Consider the following 22,181-nt stretch of genomic DNA (forward strand, 5'->3'; position numbering starts at 1 on the left):
CCATTTCATTGTCATTAAGCTAGGATTAGAGGGAAGACTTTCAAGCTCCAAATGTATGACTGTATAGGAAAATAACTCAAGCCCTCCAGGCAGGTGAGAGGCTCCAGTCCCATGCCCAGCCTAATTAAGCATAAACATAATTTCTTCTGAATGGACGTAGTCTGTCATGAAAAACCTCAGCTAATCCATACGGAGTAGAAAGCTACAAGACAATTTGTTTGTCTGTGGCCTATGGATTTCCTGTTACTCTTGAAGCTTTCTGTTTAATTGCTCAGATAAGTTCACTGTGCACCAATTCCAACCCATATCTCTTGGCATGTTGGAAATGAACCTTAACTGCTTAACCCTTTACGTCAGCACAAAGAGTTTACCGCAGTTAAATAGGACAGCCGGATTATTGAACGCATACAAATGAATTGCTGGTTAGAAATAAAAGGTAACAGTAAAGAACGTAACAAAAGGTTAGACACGGACATGTCAGGTCTCCTAGAACAGACCAGAACTCGGGGGGTTTCCTGCACGATTTCTGTACGTTGTGAGATGGACAGACATCGTACGGGGAAAGAACCCGTTGTCGTTAATGGGGGCATTTACAGGTGTGATCGTTCTCTTGCAGCGCTGCTAGAAAAAAATGGGAAACCTCGCTTCACAAGCCAGACAATGTGTTTTTTGACCTCATTGAAAACACTGGGCGAGGCGTTCCGAGGGAATGCCCAAAGATGGGATATGCCACGATTTTTTCCTGCTCCATGATGCAACATGGGTGGTGGTGGTGGTGGTGGGGGGAATTGCTCATGTATATGACTCCACTCAAAGCAATGGGGTTCATATTTGTGCATCTTGAAACGAACAAATCTCGCAAGATTTTCTCGGCCGTGTGTAAGGGGCCTCAGGCTACATTCACACAGGCTACACACAATATTAGGCCAAGAAACTCAGCCCATTGTCATACTTGCCAACCTGTGTTATTCAAATGCCTCGCATCGCTTTGCGGAATTGGGATCCTCTGGCACGTGTTTCAGGCGCGTCAGAAGATCGCAAGCCTTTCCCATTATTTTCAGTGCACCTCGCTCAGCATGTAAGTGCCATGTGATGTCTTTTAAGGTCCCATTGAAAACAATGGGAAATGTATTCCTGAAGGAATGTCAAAAGACAGAATATGCTGCGATTTCTATCCTCGCTGCATCGCTACAAGAGATTTAAAAATTGCTCACCGGGGTTCATATTCGTGTGAGTTTTGTGCGTCTCGCAATGAACAAAACTCACGAGAGACCCTCGTCTGTGCCAGTGTAACCTCAGGGAGAGGATTAAGCAGAGTGACTGAGGAGACGTTCGAATAAAGTACTACCTTTTAATGGTAACGCGGTTCAGTGACGTACCGCCACCTTCATCAGACCCAGGTACAGGGCAGGAAGGTTTAAAGGCAAAAAGGTAGGAAGTAGTGACATCACAAGGGTCAAAGGTTAAGACTAGAGATGAACGAGTATGCTCGCTAAAGGCAATTGCTCGAGCAAGCATTGCCTTTAGCGAGTATCTCCCAGCTCGAGACGGAAGGTTCGGGTGCCAGCAGCGGGCAGGGAGCTGCGGGGGAGAGCGGGGCGGAACGGAGGGGAGATCTCTCTCTTCCTCTCTCCCCCCCCCCCCGCTCCCTTCTGCTGACTGCTGCTACTCACCGCTCCCCCCGCGCCGACACCCGAACCTTCCGTCTCGCTCGAGCAATTGCCTTTAGCGAGTATACTCGCTTATCTCTAGTTAAGACATAATATTCATGAATACAACCTTATGCAGGATGCAGCAAACTATTGCCCGATGCGTTCTAAAGCTTGCAAGAATAAGATGAAAGAATTATGTATGTATTGTTCTAAAATACGTTGATCTTACCATTTCTCTCTTCTTGTTTCTACATATAGTTGTACACATAACTCCTAAGCCCAGTGTCCATGGGCGGATTTTAACTATACAATCCGCACATCTCCCGCCTGTAGGGATGTATTAGCATCTGCAAGGAAATTAAAAGCATGCAGATGTGATTCTTTCCCGGCGTGCGGATCCCGCGGGATATCTTTCATTGAAGTCAATGGAAGCCGTCCGATCCACTGCACACCCACAGTTGTCACTGTGGACGTGCCACTGGTCCGCGGGAAAGCAGAAGAGTGAAAAGAAAAAAAAGGGCACTGCGCATGCGTCCGGCATAATACTGGCACATCCTGACGCATCCGCTGTGCTGAAGAAAAAAGATCCGGCCGGCACAGAGGAGACCCGCGTTGGATCTGGACAGGTAGGAAAATGTATTTTTCTCACCATGTCCGTGGGCACGGCTGGAATCCGTGCAAGTAGACATTGGGCCTTTAGGCATTGTACATTACAGTCCATCCTACATTTTATTCTTGATTGTGTGTTTTTGTTGTGGGTTTCTTCTGATTATCTCCGGGGTTACTTATTAAGACGACCATTGGTTATCCATCTATGTATTATTCTACTTGTATATGTGCTACACCCTGATTTATTAGGGTTGTATCCATGAATATTATATTGTTTGTACCTTGTGATGTCACCATTTCCCACCTTTTTGCCTTTAAACCTTTCTTCTTTATTTGTTTGTTCATGGCTCTGATGAAGCTTGCTTGTCATTCACATGTCTTTTCAGTGACAGCGCCAACTATAGAGACTCACATTGCCCAGCACACGGACACCCCATACGTGCTCTGCAGAACACTGCACATTTGCAAGTACTAGTCTCGTGCGAAAACAGGACATGCTGCGAATTTTCCATCACTCATCATCACTGCAAGAGAAAAGTCGCCCACGTAAATAGACCCATTGCAAACAATGGGGTCTACTTCTGTGTGCCTTACAATGCACAAAACTCATGTGAGAAGATTGGTCATATAAATACAGCTGTAGGCCCAAAGTCCATGGGCGGATCTGATTTGAGGAAAATCCGCAAAACAAAATCGCAGCATCCTCCATTTTTTTTAGTGCGGTTCCCGCACGGTCAGCTTCAATTAAAGTCAATGGAAGCCATCCAATCCGTGGCCGGTCCGCAATTGAGTTGCGGACGTACCGCAGATTCCACTGCAAAGCAGGAGTTTAAATAATAAAACTCCACTGCACATATGCGGCGGAGCGCCGGCCGACACATCCGCACACATCCACAATAAAGAAAATAGAAGACCCAGACAGGCACGCAGAAGACCCGGATGGGTAAGCAGTCTCCTCGGCCGTGGGCAGGGTCGGATTCTACTGCGGGCTTTCCCATGCGGAATCCGATCTTCCCATGGACATGAGGCCTTAGTCTGTATTTACACGAGTGAAGTTCAAGCGCAATTTCTATGAATTGCGAGATGAACCCATTGCTTTTAATGAGTTAATTTACATGAGCGATTTTTTGGCCATGCCGATAGCGCAAGATCTAAAAATTGCCGCATGTACCACACATATACCCTGTTTCCCTGAAAATAAGACATACTCTGAAAATAAGACATAGCATGATTTTCCAGAATTTTTGAGGATGCAAAATGATTTTTCAGGCTTTTTGGGATGCTTGAAATATAAGCCCTACTCCAAAATTAAGCCCTGCTAACAGTTAATTAAAAAAGTCAATTTAAATAGTGTCCAGGCAGCTATACATGTAAAAAAAAGTTAAACCTTTTTGAACAAAATTAATATAAGACACTGTCTTATTTTTGGGGAAACACGGATATTTGCTTAATTGGGAGGTCCTGCATATTCAGCCCGTTTTTCTTATTCCATTTCTACTGGAATGTGGGTATCTCAAAAGCAACCAGGAAACCTCCCAGAAGAGCTGTCGGGTACGCTGGGTACCATGTCCTATCACATTATCTGTGTTGGAACCCAGGAGCAAGAGGACTATAAAGGTACAAGGAGAGGTGATTATCTGTAGTCTGGTCTCTATGTACTTAGCAGATCAGGTCTGGGATAAGTACTTTCTTAGGGCCCTTTAAGGGCTCACTCATACGGGCGTATTACACATGTATTTTTTTAAGTGTGTAAAAGGCATAGTATACAGCAAATACACATGTAACATGCGTAATTAGAGCGTATAGCCCATATTGGTGTGTAATAAGCACCAAAATAGGACATGCTGCTTTTCTTTTGGTGATAGGTGCATGAAAAAGACATAGGTGTGAGCGGCCCGACAGAAATCTACAGGCTTTTAACACTGCATGTGAAAACGGTGTATGTAATATGTGGGCGACATATGCCTGCCCTTACATGGGACAACCTGTTGGGTGCAAATGCCCGACAGACTGTTCCAGCAATGATCATTCTGGCCCACTTGCCTACATTCACAGTAAATAGGCAGTGGTTCATAGATGAATGACTGCCTGTTCACAGGAGCCGATCGTCGTTCAGTTTTTATGCCTCAGAAACTGAATGATAAGAGAACGAATTATCATTCATCCTTCAGTTGAAGCAGGCATTCATTAATTTCATTCACAATCATTCATTTTCTCGCTGGATCGTGGGAATTGGGACAGTTCATTTGCCTGTGGTTAGTATGTATTTAGTAGCATATGATTTGGGGTCTGTATTCATCTGGAGGTGGCAGGAAGAGGGTGGTACCGTATGCACTACTTGTGATTCCAATGCCTTGTGTCTGGGGCTGCCTTATGTAATTGGGTAGGGCATACGTCCAAAAATTCTTCGCATTCCGCTTAACACATAACTTCTTAGAATCTTCCGGATGTTACTTCTGTAAAGTTGACAAGTATGATTATACATGCATGAGCACCTTTAACAACAGAAAAAGAAACAACCTCACTTGTGCTTTACTAGGGCAGTACCTGGGGGTAGAGAGGTGAGGGTACTGCTAGTTATATACTGAACATCATCTTGAGGGTGTAGTCACACGGGTGAGAAAATTGTGTGAATTTTGTGCATTGCAAGATGCACAAAACTACAAGCCATTATTGGTAATTGATGTATTTACATGGGCGATTGTGTTCTCACAGCATGTTCTATCTGTGTGCTGCTATTGCACGGGAGCAGACCATGTGGATGTGCGGTCTCCCACACACTGCACAGTGCATGGATAAGAGATGTGCTATGGGATGCAAGTCGCACCCGAGAATGTCAGGAGCGATTTGCTCTTGCCTATATGAATGCCCCCGAGATGATTTGTGGGCAAGTGCGATATTGGTATGAGACCCTTGGACTGATATCACACTTGCAAAGCCGCAATTTTTATTTGAGAGTGATGCGTTTTGTCAGTGTAGGGGCCCAGAATTAGCGCGAGTCTGTGTGAGGTCTGTCCTCTTTTTGTGGGTTGTAGTTGTGTAGTGGCCCAGAGTTAGGGGTCCCCTCCAGCACCTCAAAGTTACATGTTTTATGTTGGTCTCATACACTGTCTTGTACGTGGAATGAATCAGAGTTATGTGTATTGGATGTCTGCAGGCATGAAAGGGTTAATGTCTGGTGTTGTCTGAAAACTGTATCGTTTTGTCTGTTCGTGGATTGGTTGTTGACCATAGAATGTGTGTTGGATTTATGTGGTTGAATGAGAAGTCCAGAAGCAGAATCACGGAGAGAAGAGAAGAGAGAGAAAAGAAGGAGACTGAAGTGCAGAGAGGGTTAAATATGAAAGAGTCTAAGAGGTGGTCCGCTGCCTCACTTGGGCCTAGCCCGTCTAGAAAAACTCCCTAAGACCGCTATAAAAAAAAAAAAGAGTGAGTGCACCCGGACCTGAGAAGAAGCATAGGAACTGGATGAGTCCAGAGAGGGAGAAGGAAACCGCTAGAAAGCAAGAGAATCATGAGTAAATAGCAGGGCAAAGAGAGAGAGAGTTACTGGGAGAGAAAGAGAACCGCCGGATAACTGGGACTGGGGTTAAGTAATGCCCCAGGAATCCTCTCTCATCCAGCACAAATTCTGAATTGTATTTTTCTACCTAAGACTGTTGTATTGCTGTTTGCCTTGGAAAGAGTTAAGTAAGAACTGAATGTTTCCCGGTTCCTGTTCAGAAACATACACTCTGTGCGTGGACTATTTTATTTCTCAGGATTTATGTAGGCATCACGTGTGACAAACTGGACTACAGGCAACCACGGTTGCCATTTCGTGAACTTCCCCAGCAGTAACGGGGTCGGGTCCCAAGCTACCCTTAGTGAGTAGACGGTAGAGCCTCGTGATAAGCTATTTCTCTACCCCGCTGTCTCCTCAGCTGAGGGCCTGCTCCTCGGATGCTGAAGTTGCACCTATGTAAGTGTATTGGTGTTTGTGCTTTGTGTTAACTCACCCTATTCTAGTTATGTGTTTTGTCTCCCTAACCTGCTGAATGAGTGTTGTGTAATGAGTCAGGAACGGGAGAGAGCAATAAAAAGTAGTAGAAGTCAGGAAGAGAGAGGAGGTGTGATGCGAGAGAGCAGCAGCTAAGGTTTCTCAAGAAGGAGTGGAGATGTGATCGGAGAAGGAGACCGTGTGAGGAGACAGGAGATCTGGAGCTTACCCGTGCCTAGTCCTGGGATTACTCCTGCGGCGATGGGATGCCTTTCCTCCGAGGAGTGTGAGGAGCAGATCCTGTTCTCCTGGAGTCGACGGTGGCAAGTGCATGGTTCCTCAGTTCACCTATCAAAGTAGGAAGCACAACTGAGAAACTGAGTACCCAGAGGGATGTGTGTGACTGTAACAGAGACAAGTGAAGTGTATGCGGTATTTGCTTACAAGTAATGAGAGCACTCCAGTAATTGTCCGTCAGATAACGTAGACTGCGGATATTCAAAGGGAAGAGTGACTTCTGGATACAAACTTGTTGAGGGAAGAATCTGAAGCAGGAGTGTTTGCAATGTAATGCCTAAGTCCGCCTGCAGGCGGCCAAGTCGGATCCGGCTGCGAGAATTCTCGCCGCGGGACCCGACCCGCGCCCCTGCAGGTACCAGAGCGTACTTACCTGCTTCCGCGGCTCCGGCTGTTTGATGTGCTGGCTGCCGAGCAGCCGGCGCATGTGCAGACCGGAGCCGGCGGCCGGGGAGTGAGATCAGGCTCGCCCCGCACAGAAATAGAGTTTGCCGTGCTTTGTTTTCTGCGCGTGATTTCGCGCAGACAAATCGCGGCCGTCTGCCTAGGATTCCGTTTGCTAACCCAATCCTATGGCAGCTTCCAAGGGTGGAAATTCTGCGGGAAATTCCGCCCGTGTACAGGAGGCCTAAGACTGTTAAATGCCGTTTATTGGAAAAGTTTTTCATTGACTGTACAAGTAAAAGAAAACCATGTGCCTCCAGTTTAAATACTATCTCTTTGATTGTGGACTCTATTAATCGTCTTACATCCCTACAAAGGGGCACTGGCGTCACAAAAACTAAACAGGTAATACATTTATTCAGCGCAGTTTTCTATTTCCGGGGCCTGCGTGCGGCTGTGCCGACTACACCTTTAATGTTCTGGACAGGAGGGGGGTTTCTGAACATCATACCCCCCTCCTGTCCAGTGAGTGCCGTTTTGCTGCCATTATCTCTATGGTTTTGACAAGTAGCTTTCTCATACCACAGTATCGTGAAGACATTTTTTTTTCTAATAGAACATTATTTGCATTTCTTTGTTTTTGGGGGGCTCTCTCTGTTAAGAGAAGCCCTCCGTATGTCCTGCAGCTCTCCCTATACCCCAGGGATTGGATATATGTGGATGAGAAGTTGAAGATTTAACCTTGAGGCGCACTCCTACTGTGTTTCCTATGTGACTACACCTTTAGGTTTGCTGGAAAAGATGGTAGAGCCACCCATGACATGCTAGTAGATTTATCCCCGCCATCTTTCCCAGTCGAAGGACTGACTCTGCCCTCTACAAGAGCAAAATATACTGCATTGCTGTATTTGCCATTATTTACTTTGGGAGTAAAGACTAGAGATGAGCGAACGCGCTTGTTTAGGACAATTACTCGATCGAGCATCGCTTTTTTCGAGTAATTGCCTAAATCGGGCAAAAAGATTCGGGGGGCGCCGGGGGTTCCCCACTGCTACCCCCCGCTCCACCCTGCCGCCTCCTGAATCTTTTCGCCCGAGTAGGCAGTTACTCGAAAAAAGCGATGCTCGATCGAGTAATTGTCCTAAACGAGTATGTTCGCTCATCTCTAGTAAAGACACATCGCATCACACGTACATGCGCATTTTCATTTGCTTTCTAAAGAATGGAAGATTCTTAAAGAGACCGACCAAAAAATAGGGTGACATTTTTCTCACATCGCTACAAGAAAAAAAAAAATATATTGCACATGTTCATATACCCATTAAAGACATTGGCTCTTTTACTGCACGATTCCTGTGCATCTCGCAATACACAGAAATCGTGCAGGCAAATCACCCGTGTAAATGCACCCTTTTATGGTTATGAAATCACAAATACTTGTGCTGAGACGACGCACCTCTGTATGTGAGCTTGACATCCGCAGCGTGTCACCGCCACTTCCTGCTAAACCACTAGTTTAGAGGAGCAAGTGACCACAGTGGTCATGGTATGAGATCCCTTCTACATGACAATAATACAACAGCAGTACTAATAGCACATGCTAACAGGAATCCCCGTTACAGATTTTGCATTTGGCCCCGCACCTTTAAGTTACTTCTTGTGGCCAATAGCTGCACAATTTTACCGCAGGTGGGCGTTGTTTGGCCACATGCAGCTAACCGCACCATGTGACGTAATATTTTCCATAGTGCACAGGTATCAATTATACAACCTCATTAGAGATGAGCGAGCACCAAAATGCTCGGGTGCTCGTTACTCGAGACGAAATTATCGCGATGCTCGAGGGTTCGTTTCGAGTAACGAACCCCATTGAAGTCAATGGGCGACTCGAGCATTTTTGTATATCGCCGATGCTCGCTAAGGTTTTCATTTGTGAAAATCTGGGAAATTCAAGAAAGTGATGGGAACGACACAGCAACGGATAGGGCAGGCGAGGGGCTACATGTTGGGCTGCATCTCAAGTTCACAGGTCCCACTATTAAGCCACAATAGCGGCAAGAGTGGGCCCCCCCCCCCCAACAACTTTTACTTTTGAAAAACCCTCATTAGCAAGGCATACCTTAGCTAAGCACCACACTACCTCCAACAAAGCACAATCACTGCCTGCATGACACTCCGCTGCCACTTCTCCTGGGTTACATGCTGCCCAACCCCCCCGCACGACCCAGTGTCCACAGCGCACACTAAAGTGTCCCTGCACAGCCTTCAGCTGCCCTCATGCCACACGCTGGCCTCATAGCCACACAACCCTCATGTCTATTTGTAAGTGCGTCTGCCATGAGGAGGAACCGGAGGCACACACTGCAGAGGGTTCGCAGGGCCAGGCAGCGACCCTCTTTAAAAGGGGCGGGGCGATAGCCCACAATGCTGTACAGAAGCAATGAGAACTCCAATCCTATGCCACCTCCGTCAGGAGCTGCAAATGTGGGCATAGCAATGGGGAATCCATGTGCCACACAGTATTCATTCTGTCAAGGTGTCGCATAGCTCAATCCACACTGCAAGGGGAAAGCTGTCTGCGCTCTACCCCCTACCCAAGTCAGTCAGTGCCTTTGTGCCAGACAGGTCAAACACCGCAATGGGAACTAAGTTTGCACCAACAGCATAGGTGGGTCCTAGGAAACCCAAGACATGAACCAAAAATTGATCTGAGCGGCCAAACATGGCAGACTTGCACCCCGCCCACGGCATAGGCCTTGGCCCACATATTCAGCAATCCTAGGCTGGAAGCGGACTTTCACTGCACCCAGGACATAGGCCTCTGGACAAACCCTCAGCAATCGCGTGCCTACAGTGGACTCCAATGCTAGCGTAGCTGTGCACGTCTCATTAGCGCTGTATTGCTCCTGTAGTTTGTCCCAATGCAGTGCCCCGGATAGTAGAGCTAACGTCAGATTAAATACAGGCGGGCTTCGGCCCACACTGCATGCCCCAGTCAGACTGGGGTTCTTTATAAGTAGACACAGGCAGGTACAACTCAGTGTGGACCAACAGCATGGGTGGGTCCCAGGAAGCCACCGGCATTACATAAATCAATCCCATTGCATTGCCCAGCACGGCTGAGGTAACGTCAGATTAAATGCAGGTGGGCTTCGGCCCACACTGCATGCCCCAGTCTGACCGGGGTTTTTAATACATAGACACTGGCAGGTACAAATCCGTAATGTGAAGTCCCTGTGGACCCACAGCATGGGTGGCTCCCTGGAACCCACCGGCGGTACATAAATTTATCCCATTGCAGTGCCCTGCTCAGCAGCGCTAACGTCAGATACAATACAGGTGGGCTTCGCCCCACAGTGCATGCCCCAGTCAGACTGGTAATATGTACCTTAACAGTAACTGCATTGGTGGGAATGTGGTCGCGACTGCGGACCTAGTAGCGCGGTTTTATTTAATTGGTTTTCAGAATGTGGCCAGGATTAAGTGGGCCGTGGCGGGGGGATGGTGGGGGGGCTCTCTTGTTGTGTCGTTAAAGGTGAAATTCTTGGACTGCCACCAGATGGACCAATGCAAAGGTATTTGCCAAGAATGTTTTCATTGTTGGAGGAGGAGGGGGAAGTTTTGGAGGCACTATGTGTCCTCTACACGTGTCTGTGGTTATATGCACCTTAACAGTAACAGCGTTGGTGGGAAATGGCCTCGCCGCCATCATGTCTTTGTGAAGCCTCTGTTTCCACACCCCAGTGACATACCATTAGCAGCGGTATAGGCAGAGCCCAGAATTATTAACATTTCAGCGGTAGCATTAGGGACAGGCCCCACTAACATATCACTAGCAGCAGTATAGGGGGAGCGCAGTCTTCGTTCCATTTCAGTAATAGTAGCACTCAAGACAGGCCCCAGTAACATTCCCATTGCAGCACTTTAGGGAGATAACAGTCTCTTTCACATTTCAGTAGCTGCAGTATAGACAAGGCCCCAGTTACATTTATGTAGCTAAAGTGTAGGCCAACCCCACACACCTTTCTGTACCATGAGTGCAGGCGAAGAACATAGAAATTACTATGATTACACTGTAGGTGAGGGCCCAAAAAAATTGGTGTACCAACAGTACTAATGTACCTCAGAAAAAATTGGCCATGCCCAACCAAGATGGCAGGTGAAACCCATTAATGGCTTTGGTTAATGTGGCTTAAGTGGTAACTAGGCCTGGAGGCAGCCCAGTTTAACGAAAAATTGGTTCAAGTTAAAGTTTCAACGCTTTTAAGAGCATTGAAACGTATAAAAATGGTTTAGAAAAATTATATGAGTGAGCCTTGTGGCCCTAAGAAAAATTGCCCGTTCGGCGTGATTACGTGAGGTTTCAGGAGGAGGAGCAGGCAGAGGAGGAGGAATATTAGACACAGATTGATGAAGCAGAAATGTCCCCGTTTTGGATGGTGAGAGAGAACGATGCTTCCATCCGCGGGTGCAGCCTACGTATTGCTTAGGTATCGCTGCTGTCCGCTGGTGGAGAAGAGAAGTCTGGGGAAATCCAGGCTTTGTTCATCTTGATGAGTGTAAGCCTGTCGGCACTGTCGGTTGACAGGCGGGTACGCTTATCTGTGATGATTCCCCCAGCCGCACTAAACACCCTCTCTGACAAGACGCTAGCCGCAGGACAAGCAAGCACCTCCAGGGCATACAGCGCGAGTTCAGGCCACGTGTCCAGCTTCGACACCCAGTAGTTGTAGGGGGCAGAGACGTCACGGAGGACGGTCGTGCGATCGGCTACGTACTCCCTCACCATCCTTTTACAGTGCTCCTGCCGACTCAGCCTTGACTGGGGAGCGGTGACACAGTCTTGCTGGGGAGCCATAAAGCTGTCCAGGGCCTTAAAGAGTGTTGCACTGCCTGTGCTGTACATGCTGCTCGATCTCCGCACCTCCCCTGCTACCTGGCCCTCGGAACTGCGCCTTCTGCCACTAGCGCTGTCGGATGGGAATTTTACCATCAGCTTGTCCGCCAGGGTCCTGTGGTATAGCAACACTCTCAAACCCCTTTCCTCTTCGGGAATGAGAGTGGAAAGGTTCTACTTATACCGTGGGTCGAGCAGTGTGTACACCCAGTAATCCGTAGTGGCCAGAATACGTGCAACGCGAGGGTCACGAGAAAGGCATCCTAACATGAAGTCAGCCATGTGTGCCAGGGTACCTGTACGCAACACATGGCTGTCTTCACTAGGAAGATCACTTTCAGGATCCTCCTCCTCCTCCTCCTCAGGCCATACACGCTGAAAGGATGACAGGCAAGCAGCATGGGTACCGTCAGCAGTGGGCCAAGCTGTCTCTTCCCCCTCCTCCTCATCCTCCTCCTCAACACGCTGAGATATAGACAGGAGGGTGCTCTGACTATCCAGCGACATACTGTCTTCCCCCGCCTCCGTTTCCGAGCGCAAAGCATCTGCCTTTATGCTTTGCAGGGAACTTCTCAAGAGGCATAGCAGAGGAATGGTGACGCTAATGATTGCAGCATCGCCGCTCACCACCTGGGTAGACTCCTCAAACTTTCCAAGGACCTGGCAGATGTCTGCCAACCAGGCGCACTCTTCTGAAAATAATTGAGGAGGCTGACTCCCACTGCGCCGCCCATGTTGGAGTTGGTATTCCACTATAGCTCTACGCTTCTCATAGAGCCTGGCCAACATGTGGAGCGTAGAGTTCCACCGTGTGGGCACGTCGCACAGCAGTCGGTGCACTGGCAGATTAAAGCGATGTTGCAGGGTGCGCAGGGTGGCAGCGTCCGTGTGGGACTTGCGGAAATGTGCGCAGAGCCGGCGCGCCTTTCCGAGCAGGTCTGACAAGCATGGGTAGCTTTTCAGAAAGCGCTGAACCACCAAATTAAAGACGTGGGCCAGGCATGGCACGTGCGTGAGGCTGCCGAGCTGCAGAGCCGCCACCAGGTTACGCCCGTTGTCACACACGAGCATGCCCGGTTGGAGGCTCAGCGGCGCAAGCCAACGGTCGGTCTGCTCTGTTAGACCCCGCAGCAGTTCGTGGGCCGTGTGCCTCTTCTCTCCTAAGCTGAGTAGTTTCAGCACGGCCTGCTGACGCTTGCCCACCGCTGTGCTGCCACGCCGCGCGACACCGACTGCTGGCGACGTCCTGCTGCTGCTGACACATCTAGATTGCGAGACAGAGGTTGCGGAGGAGGAGGAGTGTGGTTTAGTGGAGGAAGCATACACCGCCGAAGATACCACCACCGAGCTGGGGCCCGCAATTCTGGGGGTGGGTAGGATGTGAGCGGTCCCAGGCTCTGACTCTGTCCCAGCCTCCACTAAATTCACCCAATGTGCCGTCAGGGAGATGTAGTGGCCCTGCCCGCCTGTGCTTGTCCACGTGTCCGTTGTTAAGTGGACCTTGGCAGTAACCGCGTTGGTGAGGGCGCGTACAATGTTGCGGGAGACGTGGTCGTGCAGGGCTGGGATGGCACATCGGGAAAAGTAGTGGCGACTGGGAACTGAGTAGCGCGGGGCCGCCGCCGCCATCATACTTTTGAAGGACTCCGTTTCCACAACCCTATACGGCAGCATCTCAAGGCTGATAAATTTCGCTATGTGGACGGTTAACGCTTGAGCGTGCGGGTGCATGGCGGCGTACTTGCGCTTGCGCTCAAAGACTTGCGCTAGCGACGGCTGGACGGTGCGGTGCGAGACATTGCTGGATGGGGCCGAGGACAGTGGAGGTGAGGGTGTGGGTGAAGGCCAGGAGACGGTAGTGCCTGTGTCCTCAGAGGGGGGTTGGATCTCAGTGGCAGGTTGGGGCACAGGGGGAGAGGCAGCGGTGCAAACCGGAGGCGGTGAACGGCCTTCGTCCCACCTTGTGGGGTGCTTGGCCACCATATGTCTGCGCATGCTGGTGGTGGTGAGGCTGTTGGTGGTGGCTCCCCGGCTGATCTTGGCGCGACAAAGGTTGCACACCACTGTTTGTCGGTCGTCAGGCGTCTCTGTGAAAAACTGCCAGACCTTAGAGCACCTCGGCCTCTGCAGGGTGGCATGGCGCGAGGGTGCGCTTTGGGAAACAGTTGGATTATTCGGTCTGGCCCTGCCTCTACCCCTGGACACCACACTGCCTCTTGCAACCTGCCCTGCTGCTGCCCTTGCCTCCCCCTCTGAAGACCTGTCCTGAGTAGGCGTTGCAACCCAGGTGGGGTCAGTCACCTCATTGTCCTGCTGCTCTTCCTCAGAATCCTCTGTGCGCTCCTCCCTCGGACTTACTGCCCTTACTACTACCTCACCGATAGACAACGGTGTCTCATCGTCATCGTCCTCCTCACCCACTGAAAGATCTTGAGACAGTTGCCGGAAGTCCCCAGCCTCATCGCCCGGACCCCGGGAACTTTCCAATGGTTGGGCATCAGTGACGATAAACTCCTCTGGTGGGAGAGGAACCACTGCTGCCCAATCTGAGCAGGGGCCCGAGAACAGTTCCTGGGAGTCTTCCCGCTCCTGAGCATGTGTCATTGTAGTGGAGTGAGGAGGCTGGGAGGAAGGAGGAGCAGCAGCCAGAGGATTCGGATTTGCAGCACTGGACGGCGCAGAACTGTGGGTGGATGATAGGTTGCTCGAAGCACTTTCTGCCATCCACGACAGGACCTGCTCACACTGCTCATTTTCTAATAAAGGTCTCCCGCGTGGACCCATTAATTGTGCAATGAATGTGGGGACGCCAGAAACGTGCCTCTCTCCTAATCGCGCAGCAGTTGGCTGCGATACACCTGGATCAGGAGCTCGGCCTGTGCCCACACCCTCACTTGGGCCTACGCGTCCTCGGCCGCGTCCACGTCCTCTAGGCCTACCCCTACCCCTCAGCATGCTGTATTACCAGTGATTTGATTTCCCAGCCAGGAAAGAAATTGGCGCAAGCCTGCAGGCCAAATAGAATTTTTGCCCTTTTTTTTTTAATGGAAAGGCCCACTGCGTATATTCAAATCAATAAAATATGTCTTCTGGCCCTGCCTACACAATTCTGTCCCTGGAGTATTACTGCAGGGCGCAATGCTCTGCACGGCCGATTTGGAAAAAAAAAAAAAAGTGCAACACTGCTAACAGCAGCCTCCACAGTACTGCACACTGTTAGATGTGGCCCTAAGAAGGACCGTTGGGGTTCTTGAAGCCTACACTAACTCCTAACACTCTCCCTGCCTAACCACCACTTCTGTCCCTGTAGTATTACTGCAGGGCGCAATGCTCTGCACGGCCGATTTGGAAAAAAAAAAAAGTGCAACACTGCTAACAGCAGCCTCCACACTACTGCACACTGTTAGATGTGGCCCTAAGAAGGACCGTTGGGGGTTCTTGAAGCCTACACTAACTCCTAACGCTCTCCCTGCAGCAGCTCCAACACTATAGCACTGTCCCTCAGCTATCTCACAAGGCATCTGAGGCGAGCCGCGGGAGGGGCCGACTTTTATACTCGGGTGACATCTGATCTCCCCAGCCACTCACAGCAGGGGGGGTGGTATAGGGCTGGAACATCACAGGGGGAAGTTGTAATGCCTTCCCTGTCTTTCAATTGGCCAGAAAAGCGCGCTAACGTCTCAGAGAGTAAACGGAAAGTAACCCGAACATCGCGTGGTGCTCGTTACGAGTAACGAGCATCCCGAACACCCTAATATTCGCCCGAGCATCAAGCTCGGACGAGTACGTTCGCTCATCTCTAGAAACCACCATTATTAGGACTATGCAATAAAATATTATCAACTAATATCTGGTGCTATGTTTTTGCGGTAAAAATCTCTTGGATAAATACACACGGGTGAGTGTGATATCAGTCCAAGAAAATGACCAATATTGTGCTTGCACACTTGTGATTTTTGTTTAATAAAACACAGCACCTCGCATCTATGTACTTGCAGTTTTCATGCGTGTTTTTCATGTGCGTGAAACGATCACAAGTACTTTCAATAGCTTTTAATGGTAAAAAAAAATCACATTGCAATTGTATGCAAATTGAATGGCATGCGAGTGCGATGCAATTTAAAAAAAAAAGGTTCCATAGGAAATAATGGGCCATTCCTTACGAAGAATCGACCAAAAATAGGACATGCAGCGATTTTTCAATCTTGAAGCATTTCTGCAAGCGAGAAATCACTCATGTGAATAAACATATTGAAATCAACGTGTTATTGAGGGTGGATTCAGATGAGTGTGTTTATGTGCGTACAATTGTGCGCACAAAAATGCGCACCTAGTAGAACTATTGGTTCCCTATGGTGTGTTCACGTCCGTGTTTTACAGGCGTGCGAAACGCATGTACCTGCAAAACATAGGACATGCGTTTATCATAGGTCCGTGGTGCGTGTAAATATTTCCTAGCTGGGAGTCCCCCTGTCACTGAACACTGTGACAGCACTGTTACAATGTTCAATGACAAGGGGACTCCCTGTGGGGAGTAAAGAATCCCCTGCCACAGCTGCAACAGTTGTGGTAGAGGATCGGATGTTCTCCCATTGCTTTCAATGGGACTGGCGCTTCTGCAGTCCCATTGAAAGCAATGGGCTACCGGCAAGCCCTGCAGGGATTTTCAGGGAAGGGCTTTAAATATAACCCCTGCCCTGAAAATCATCCCTAAAATGTGTTAACAAATAAAAAAAAAATATACACTCTCCTCTCTTCAACTGCCCAGGCTCAGTCGCATCCAGCCTGTCTTCTTCCCCCACTGTTCTGAATCGGTTTCAGCAGGCAGGAATTTTAAATCCCTGCCTGCTGAAAGGGCTGTATTTGATTGGCTGAGTGCTCAGCCAATCACAGGCAGCACTCAGCTATTCCTTGAATGACAGCTGAGTGCTGCCTGTGATTGGTTACAGCATTCAGCCAATCACAGGCAGCGCTTGGCCATTCATTGAATTCAATGAATGGCTAAGCGCTGCCTGTGATTGGCTGAGTGCTATGACCAATCACAGGCAATCAGAATACGGTATAATGCAATAAAGTGTTATTGCATGATACTATATGAGTGATCCAACAATCGCAAGTTGAGGACTGTAAAAAAAAATGAATTATTTTTTAGAATTGTAAAAAATAAAGCCTATTAAACGTTTAAAGCGACCCTCCGGGATGGTCACATCGCTTGTCAGACTACCTGATAGACTACCAATGTATACTAATGCACAGTGTGTAAGACACTACATGCTGCTCTGACTTGCCAGTGCTGCTCATGTGGACAGCACATGTTAATCAAGGCAGGGGTAGTGTCTTAGACTAACGGTGCATACTAGTGCATGCTGTGCGTCAGGTAGTCAGAGAAGCTGGTGCGGCTATCTTTGTTTCTCCAGGCCTGGAGGGGTGGCTTTAACAAGAATAACACATCTCTCCCAAAGGATATATGCAGAAAAAGAAATTACGCAACTACAGAATTACGCCTTTTTGGTCACCCCATCGCTAAGAAAAAATCCTATTAAAAAGCGATCAAAAAAAACTGTTAAAACAGCAACTCCCCACCCCATTTCCCCCTAAAGATGGCAGAATTGTATTTTATTTCATGTCACCCCACTTATAAATGTTTAAACGTAACCTTGTTCAGTACATTATGGTAGAATTGAAAAGCCTGTTGCACAAAGACAAGCCCTCAGACAGCTATGTCAATGGAATAATAAAACGTATTGGTCCCATAGCAAATAAAAGTTTATACCTAGGACTGTGACTGTTACAAGGGGACGCCCTCTGCATCAAGAAGGTTTCTACACCAACACAGAAGGAGGTTCTTTACTGTAAGAGCAGTGAGACTACAGAACTCTCTGCCTGAGGATGTGGTGATGGAGACTCAATAAAAGAGATCAAGTGGAGCTGGACACCTTTCTTGAGCGATACAATAATATAGGTTACTTCAGAAGGGTCGGTAATCCGGGGATTATTCCAATTGCCAGATTAGGGTCAGGAAGGAATTTTTTCCCTTAAAATGGGGAAAATTGGCTGTTTTTTGTTTTCCTTTGGATCAACATTGGGAAAGGGGAGGGGGAATGGCCTAAACTGGATGGACATTTGTCTTTTGTCAGCCTAACATAGCATGTTACTAGGTTTTCCATTACTATGTAATTTCAGCTGTAATACACTCGTATTGTAGATATGAATTACAGACTTTTACAAATATGTTCATGTGAACGAGGCCTAAAAGAACATGAGTCATCTGAAAAATCCATCTCCAATCAGCGCCTGATATCGTCGGCTGCGACAGGATTTTAGCATTTTTTTTTATAGTCGCGTCATGGGGAGCGAAGGATTTGGAAGCCCATAATGTGTGCGCCAATTACAAGTCACACTACTGAGACACCTTGTAAAGAGATATTATCTGTAATCACAATATCTACAATTGAATTTAAGATATCATCATGTGATACGGGGAAAATGGCAACATAATGGAAAATCTGCCAAACAACGTCACAACCGCAAACTGAATATCTACAGATGTTCATCTCTGTACTAGGCTTAATATGGTGGATATTATACAATTCAGTGACATTGTAGATAATAATAGTATGTGGAAGTAAGAAAGACAAACTATAAATATGTGAATGTCGCCCCCAAATATCACCCTGTACCGATGCCTGGACGGCTTCAGCACTCAGACATGACAAGTTCCCACTTTACTAATAAAGATTGTCATTAGTCTGAGCAAAACGGAGAATATTCCTGTAAATGTCCTTCATCACATCTCAGTAACTGCGGACATACGATTTCAAACTTATCATGGTTGGCTGTGATTGGTCAGTTACTGATCACATGACTGTTGCCATGGTTACAGCCAGGGCAATTGTGTTGTCGCGGCAGTTGGCAGTTGAGAGTGTTGGAGACTGGCGATGGAGAAGGAGGCGATGTCTGCTGGACCAGAGCAGAGCGACTTTATGGAGGGAGAGGAGGAGATTCGGAGGAAGAAAGGAGTGAGAAGACCAAGACATGTCTTGGATTCTTCAGATGAGGCTTCAAGCAAGAGCCAGAGGAGGAAGAGGAGGAGGAAGTCATCGAGCTCAGCGAAGCCCATCGTTCCACCGACTGATTCGGTGAAGAAAGACCTCGTTGGGAAGAAGCGACCCAAGAAGAGGCATTTGGATTCTTCGGTGGGAGAAAAGGACCCACCTGTAAAGATACAGAAAGAAGACCCGGGAGGCTCAGGTACCGCTGAACGTCTGGGAAGACTTGGGCGCAGATCTGCTCCAAACTCCACAGTTTAATCAGCGCTGGTGTTGATCTGTGCCCAAATCTGGCAAAATCTGAACCCAATGGGGTCTTTTTGGATGTGGATTTTGACATCTGCAGCAGATTTCACCTTTTCCATTGAAGGGATAAGTCGGCTGCAGATCTGCACTAATGGGGAGGATTTTTAAACAAATTTCGGTGCAAAATGTGACACGGAAAATCTGCACTATATCTACATGTGAACACATCCTGGGGGTCCCACACTGTACTCACAATGTATGATCATTCATGTGTTGTCTTCTGGGGAGGAAGAGGGAGGGAAGTGATACAAATATTACATTGTAATAAATGGTATTTATGTATGATGTTACTGTGATTTATAGATTTGCTGCTGATATGTACAGTTTTCTGTTTTGCGGTTTTCTCCCAGCTCATGTTTAGATCACATGTTCTTAGGGCTCATTCACACAGTCATATTTGTGTACTCACATGTGTAATACAAAGTGAATAGAAACCATTGATATTAATGGGTTCATTTTACATTTTGCTGAATATTACGCACTGAAATAGGCCATATTAGTGAATAGGCTAGCGCAAATACTCAGTGAATACAGACGGAACATGCTGCAGATTTTTGCATCAAAACAATAAGCCCTTTTGCAAATTTGTTTGCGCACATAAATGTACCAAATATTAACGCACACAAAGCACCCACAAAAGGGCTGAAATTCACAGGAAATAGCCATTTTTCGTTCTGTGAATATGCTGCATATTCACAGACCGAAATACACTTGCGCCGGTGTGAATGAGCCCCTATGGTGCGGCACCCATTGATGATTTGCTGCAGCAGATTTCATCCCTTCAATTTCAATTCAGTTGAAATGGTGAAATCTGCTGCAGATCCGCGCCAAAATCTGCACCAAATCCACTATATGTGACACATCCTGAGGGTCCCGCACTGTACTGTAATATATGTATAATAAATGTTACATTGTAATAAGTTGTACTCATTTACATGTAGAATATGAAATGTTACTGTGATTTATAGGTATTCTGGTGAAATGTACAATTTTCTGGTTGTCTACTCCTATTTTAAGGACAAAAAACAGACGGCCACATGCGCAGCTATGCTCGCCACTACGGAGGATAGTCGCACATGAACAGGGTTTTTTCTTACCTTCTCGGGACGTTCGAACTCCACACCATAGTGCAGGAGTTTCAGTAAGACTGTGACAAGATAGGTGCTGCCCCATCTTTCCTGCATAGAGTTAATGCTATATACAGGGCAGGTCCTATCTTTTCTCTCCCGCACTATTAACGGGTGGGAATACCGCTTATGATCGCTAAACCATTGAAATCAAAGCTTTTGTTTTATACGGTCGCGATAATCACAGCCGCATAACAGGACAATATCACAGCCATGTGTTTAAGCCTATAGGGTGTCGGGCATGTGGGCAGTCCATTTATCTGGATCCTCCACCAACTCCAAAGATAAAAGAAGTTGCTTACATGTTATGGCCTCGTTCCGATGGTTTCTTTTCTGGTGTTTTTTTTTTCTTTTTGCGAAAATAATAAATAAATAAATAAATAAAATTAAAAAAAAAAATAAATAAATAAAATCACATTCAGGTTTTCTCCTGGCGTTTTTATTATACTGAAACGTCTATGGGAGAATACTGGAAAACATGAGGAACACAGAGCATGCTGCAATTTTAAAAAGAAAATGTACCCAATAAGGGCAGCAAAAGTGAGAAAGAAAAACACTCAAATAAAAATACTTGTTGGGATTTTCATATTTTCCCACTAAACTCCAGATAATGATTAGAAGCAGCATTTTTTGCCACAAAAACATGATAAAAGCACCAAGAAAGTGACGTTTCTGAAAATAGCCTAGGGAGCGGATTTACAGCGGGCAGCAGGAGGGCTCAGCGGGTTGGACGGATGCCTTTCAGCACTGGGGTCCGGGGTTCATATCGGAGTCCATGGGCTTTCTCCAAAAACATCCACGTAGGTGATTATAGATTGTGAGCCCCCATGGGGACAAAGCCCAATGTAACTGATGACACACTGTGTGCAGCGCTGTGGAATATGTCAGTGATATATACATGTGTGCAATAAATAAAGACATTTACTGCGGAGTGTTTTATCTGCTGTATGAGTCTAATGTGCCCTTATTGTATGTATGATAATAATGTGTGTAATAAAGTACATCTCTGACCGCCGTGTGCCACAACGATCATTTATGCCAATTTCTGGTGTAAACTATGGTAAGTGTGACTCCCCCTATTGGTGAGCCCACACACTGTTTTTAAAAAAAGGACGAGGGTGGTAGAACAGTCTAAATTATTACACAAAATATGACATGTGCCAAAACGTTTAATTTTGTTTTTACGCCAAAAAATACTTTATCTCGCAAAATTGCATGAGTGAAAATATCGCTAATAGGAATGAAAGCGTTGTAAATCATCGGATTCATAAATCTACTTTTTTACTGGCTCTTGCATCACATGAAAATAACACAATTTTCTTGCAGGTGTGAAACCACCCCCCTGAGGCTTCATTCACATGAGCGTATATTGGCCCTGTTTTCACTGCCGACCGATATACATGACACATCTGAGGCAGTGGTTTCCAATGTATCAGTTGAGATGGGCGTTTTTCAGATGCATAAAAACGGGCGGTCGGCGGTGCACATTCTAGTTGGCCATTTTTACGTTGGCCCGAAAATAGTTCTGGAACTACCTTCCAGACAGAATACATTGGCCGCTGCCAAAGACTCCTATGGTTGACCATGGGAGCTGCCAAAACAGGGAGGTGGGCTGCTAAGCTGCCTCCCCCTTCCCTCCCCCTCTCTAGCCCCTTGCTAGGTGTTGTCAAAGGGAGGGGGTGGGATGGGAGATTAGCACACTAGCTCTCACCCTCTGCCATTGCAGACAGCTGGCAAAGGGCAGAGAGGGTGTGGGAGTTTAGAAAACTTGCTCCCGCCCTATCCCACCCCCTCCCATTGTAGACAGCCAGGGGAGGGGAGAGGGGAGAGGGGAGAGGGGAGAGGGAAGAGGGTGGGAGTTTAGCAGAGCTAAACTCTCTT

This window comes from Eleutherodactylus coqui, chromosome 11, assembly GCF_035609145.1.
Source record: "Eleutherodactylus coqui strain aEleCoq1 chromosome 11, aEleCoq1.hap1, whole genome shotgun sequence".
Lineage (NCBI taxonomy): Eukaryota > Metazoa > Chordata > Amphibia > Anura > Eleutherodactylidae > Eleutherodactylus > Eleutherodactylus coqui.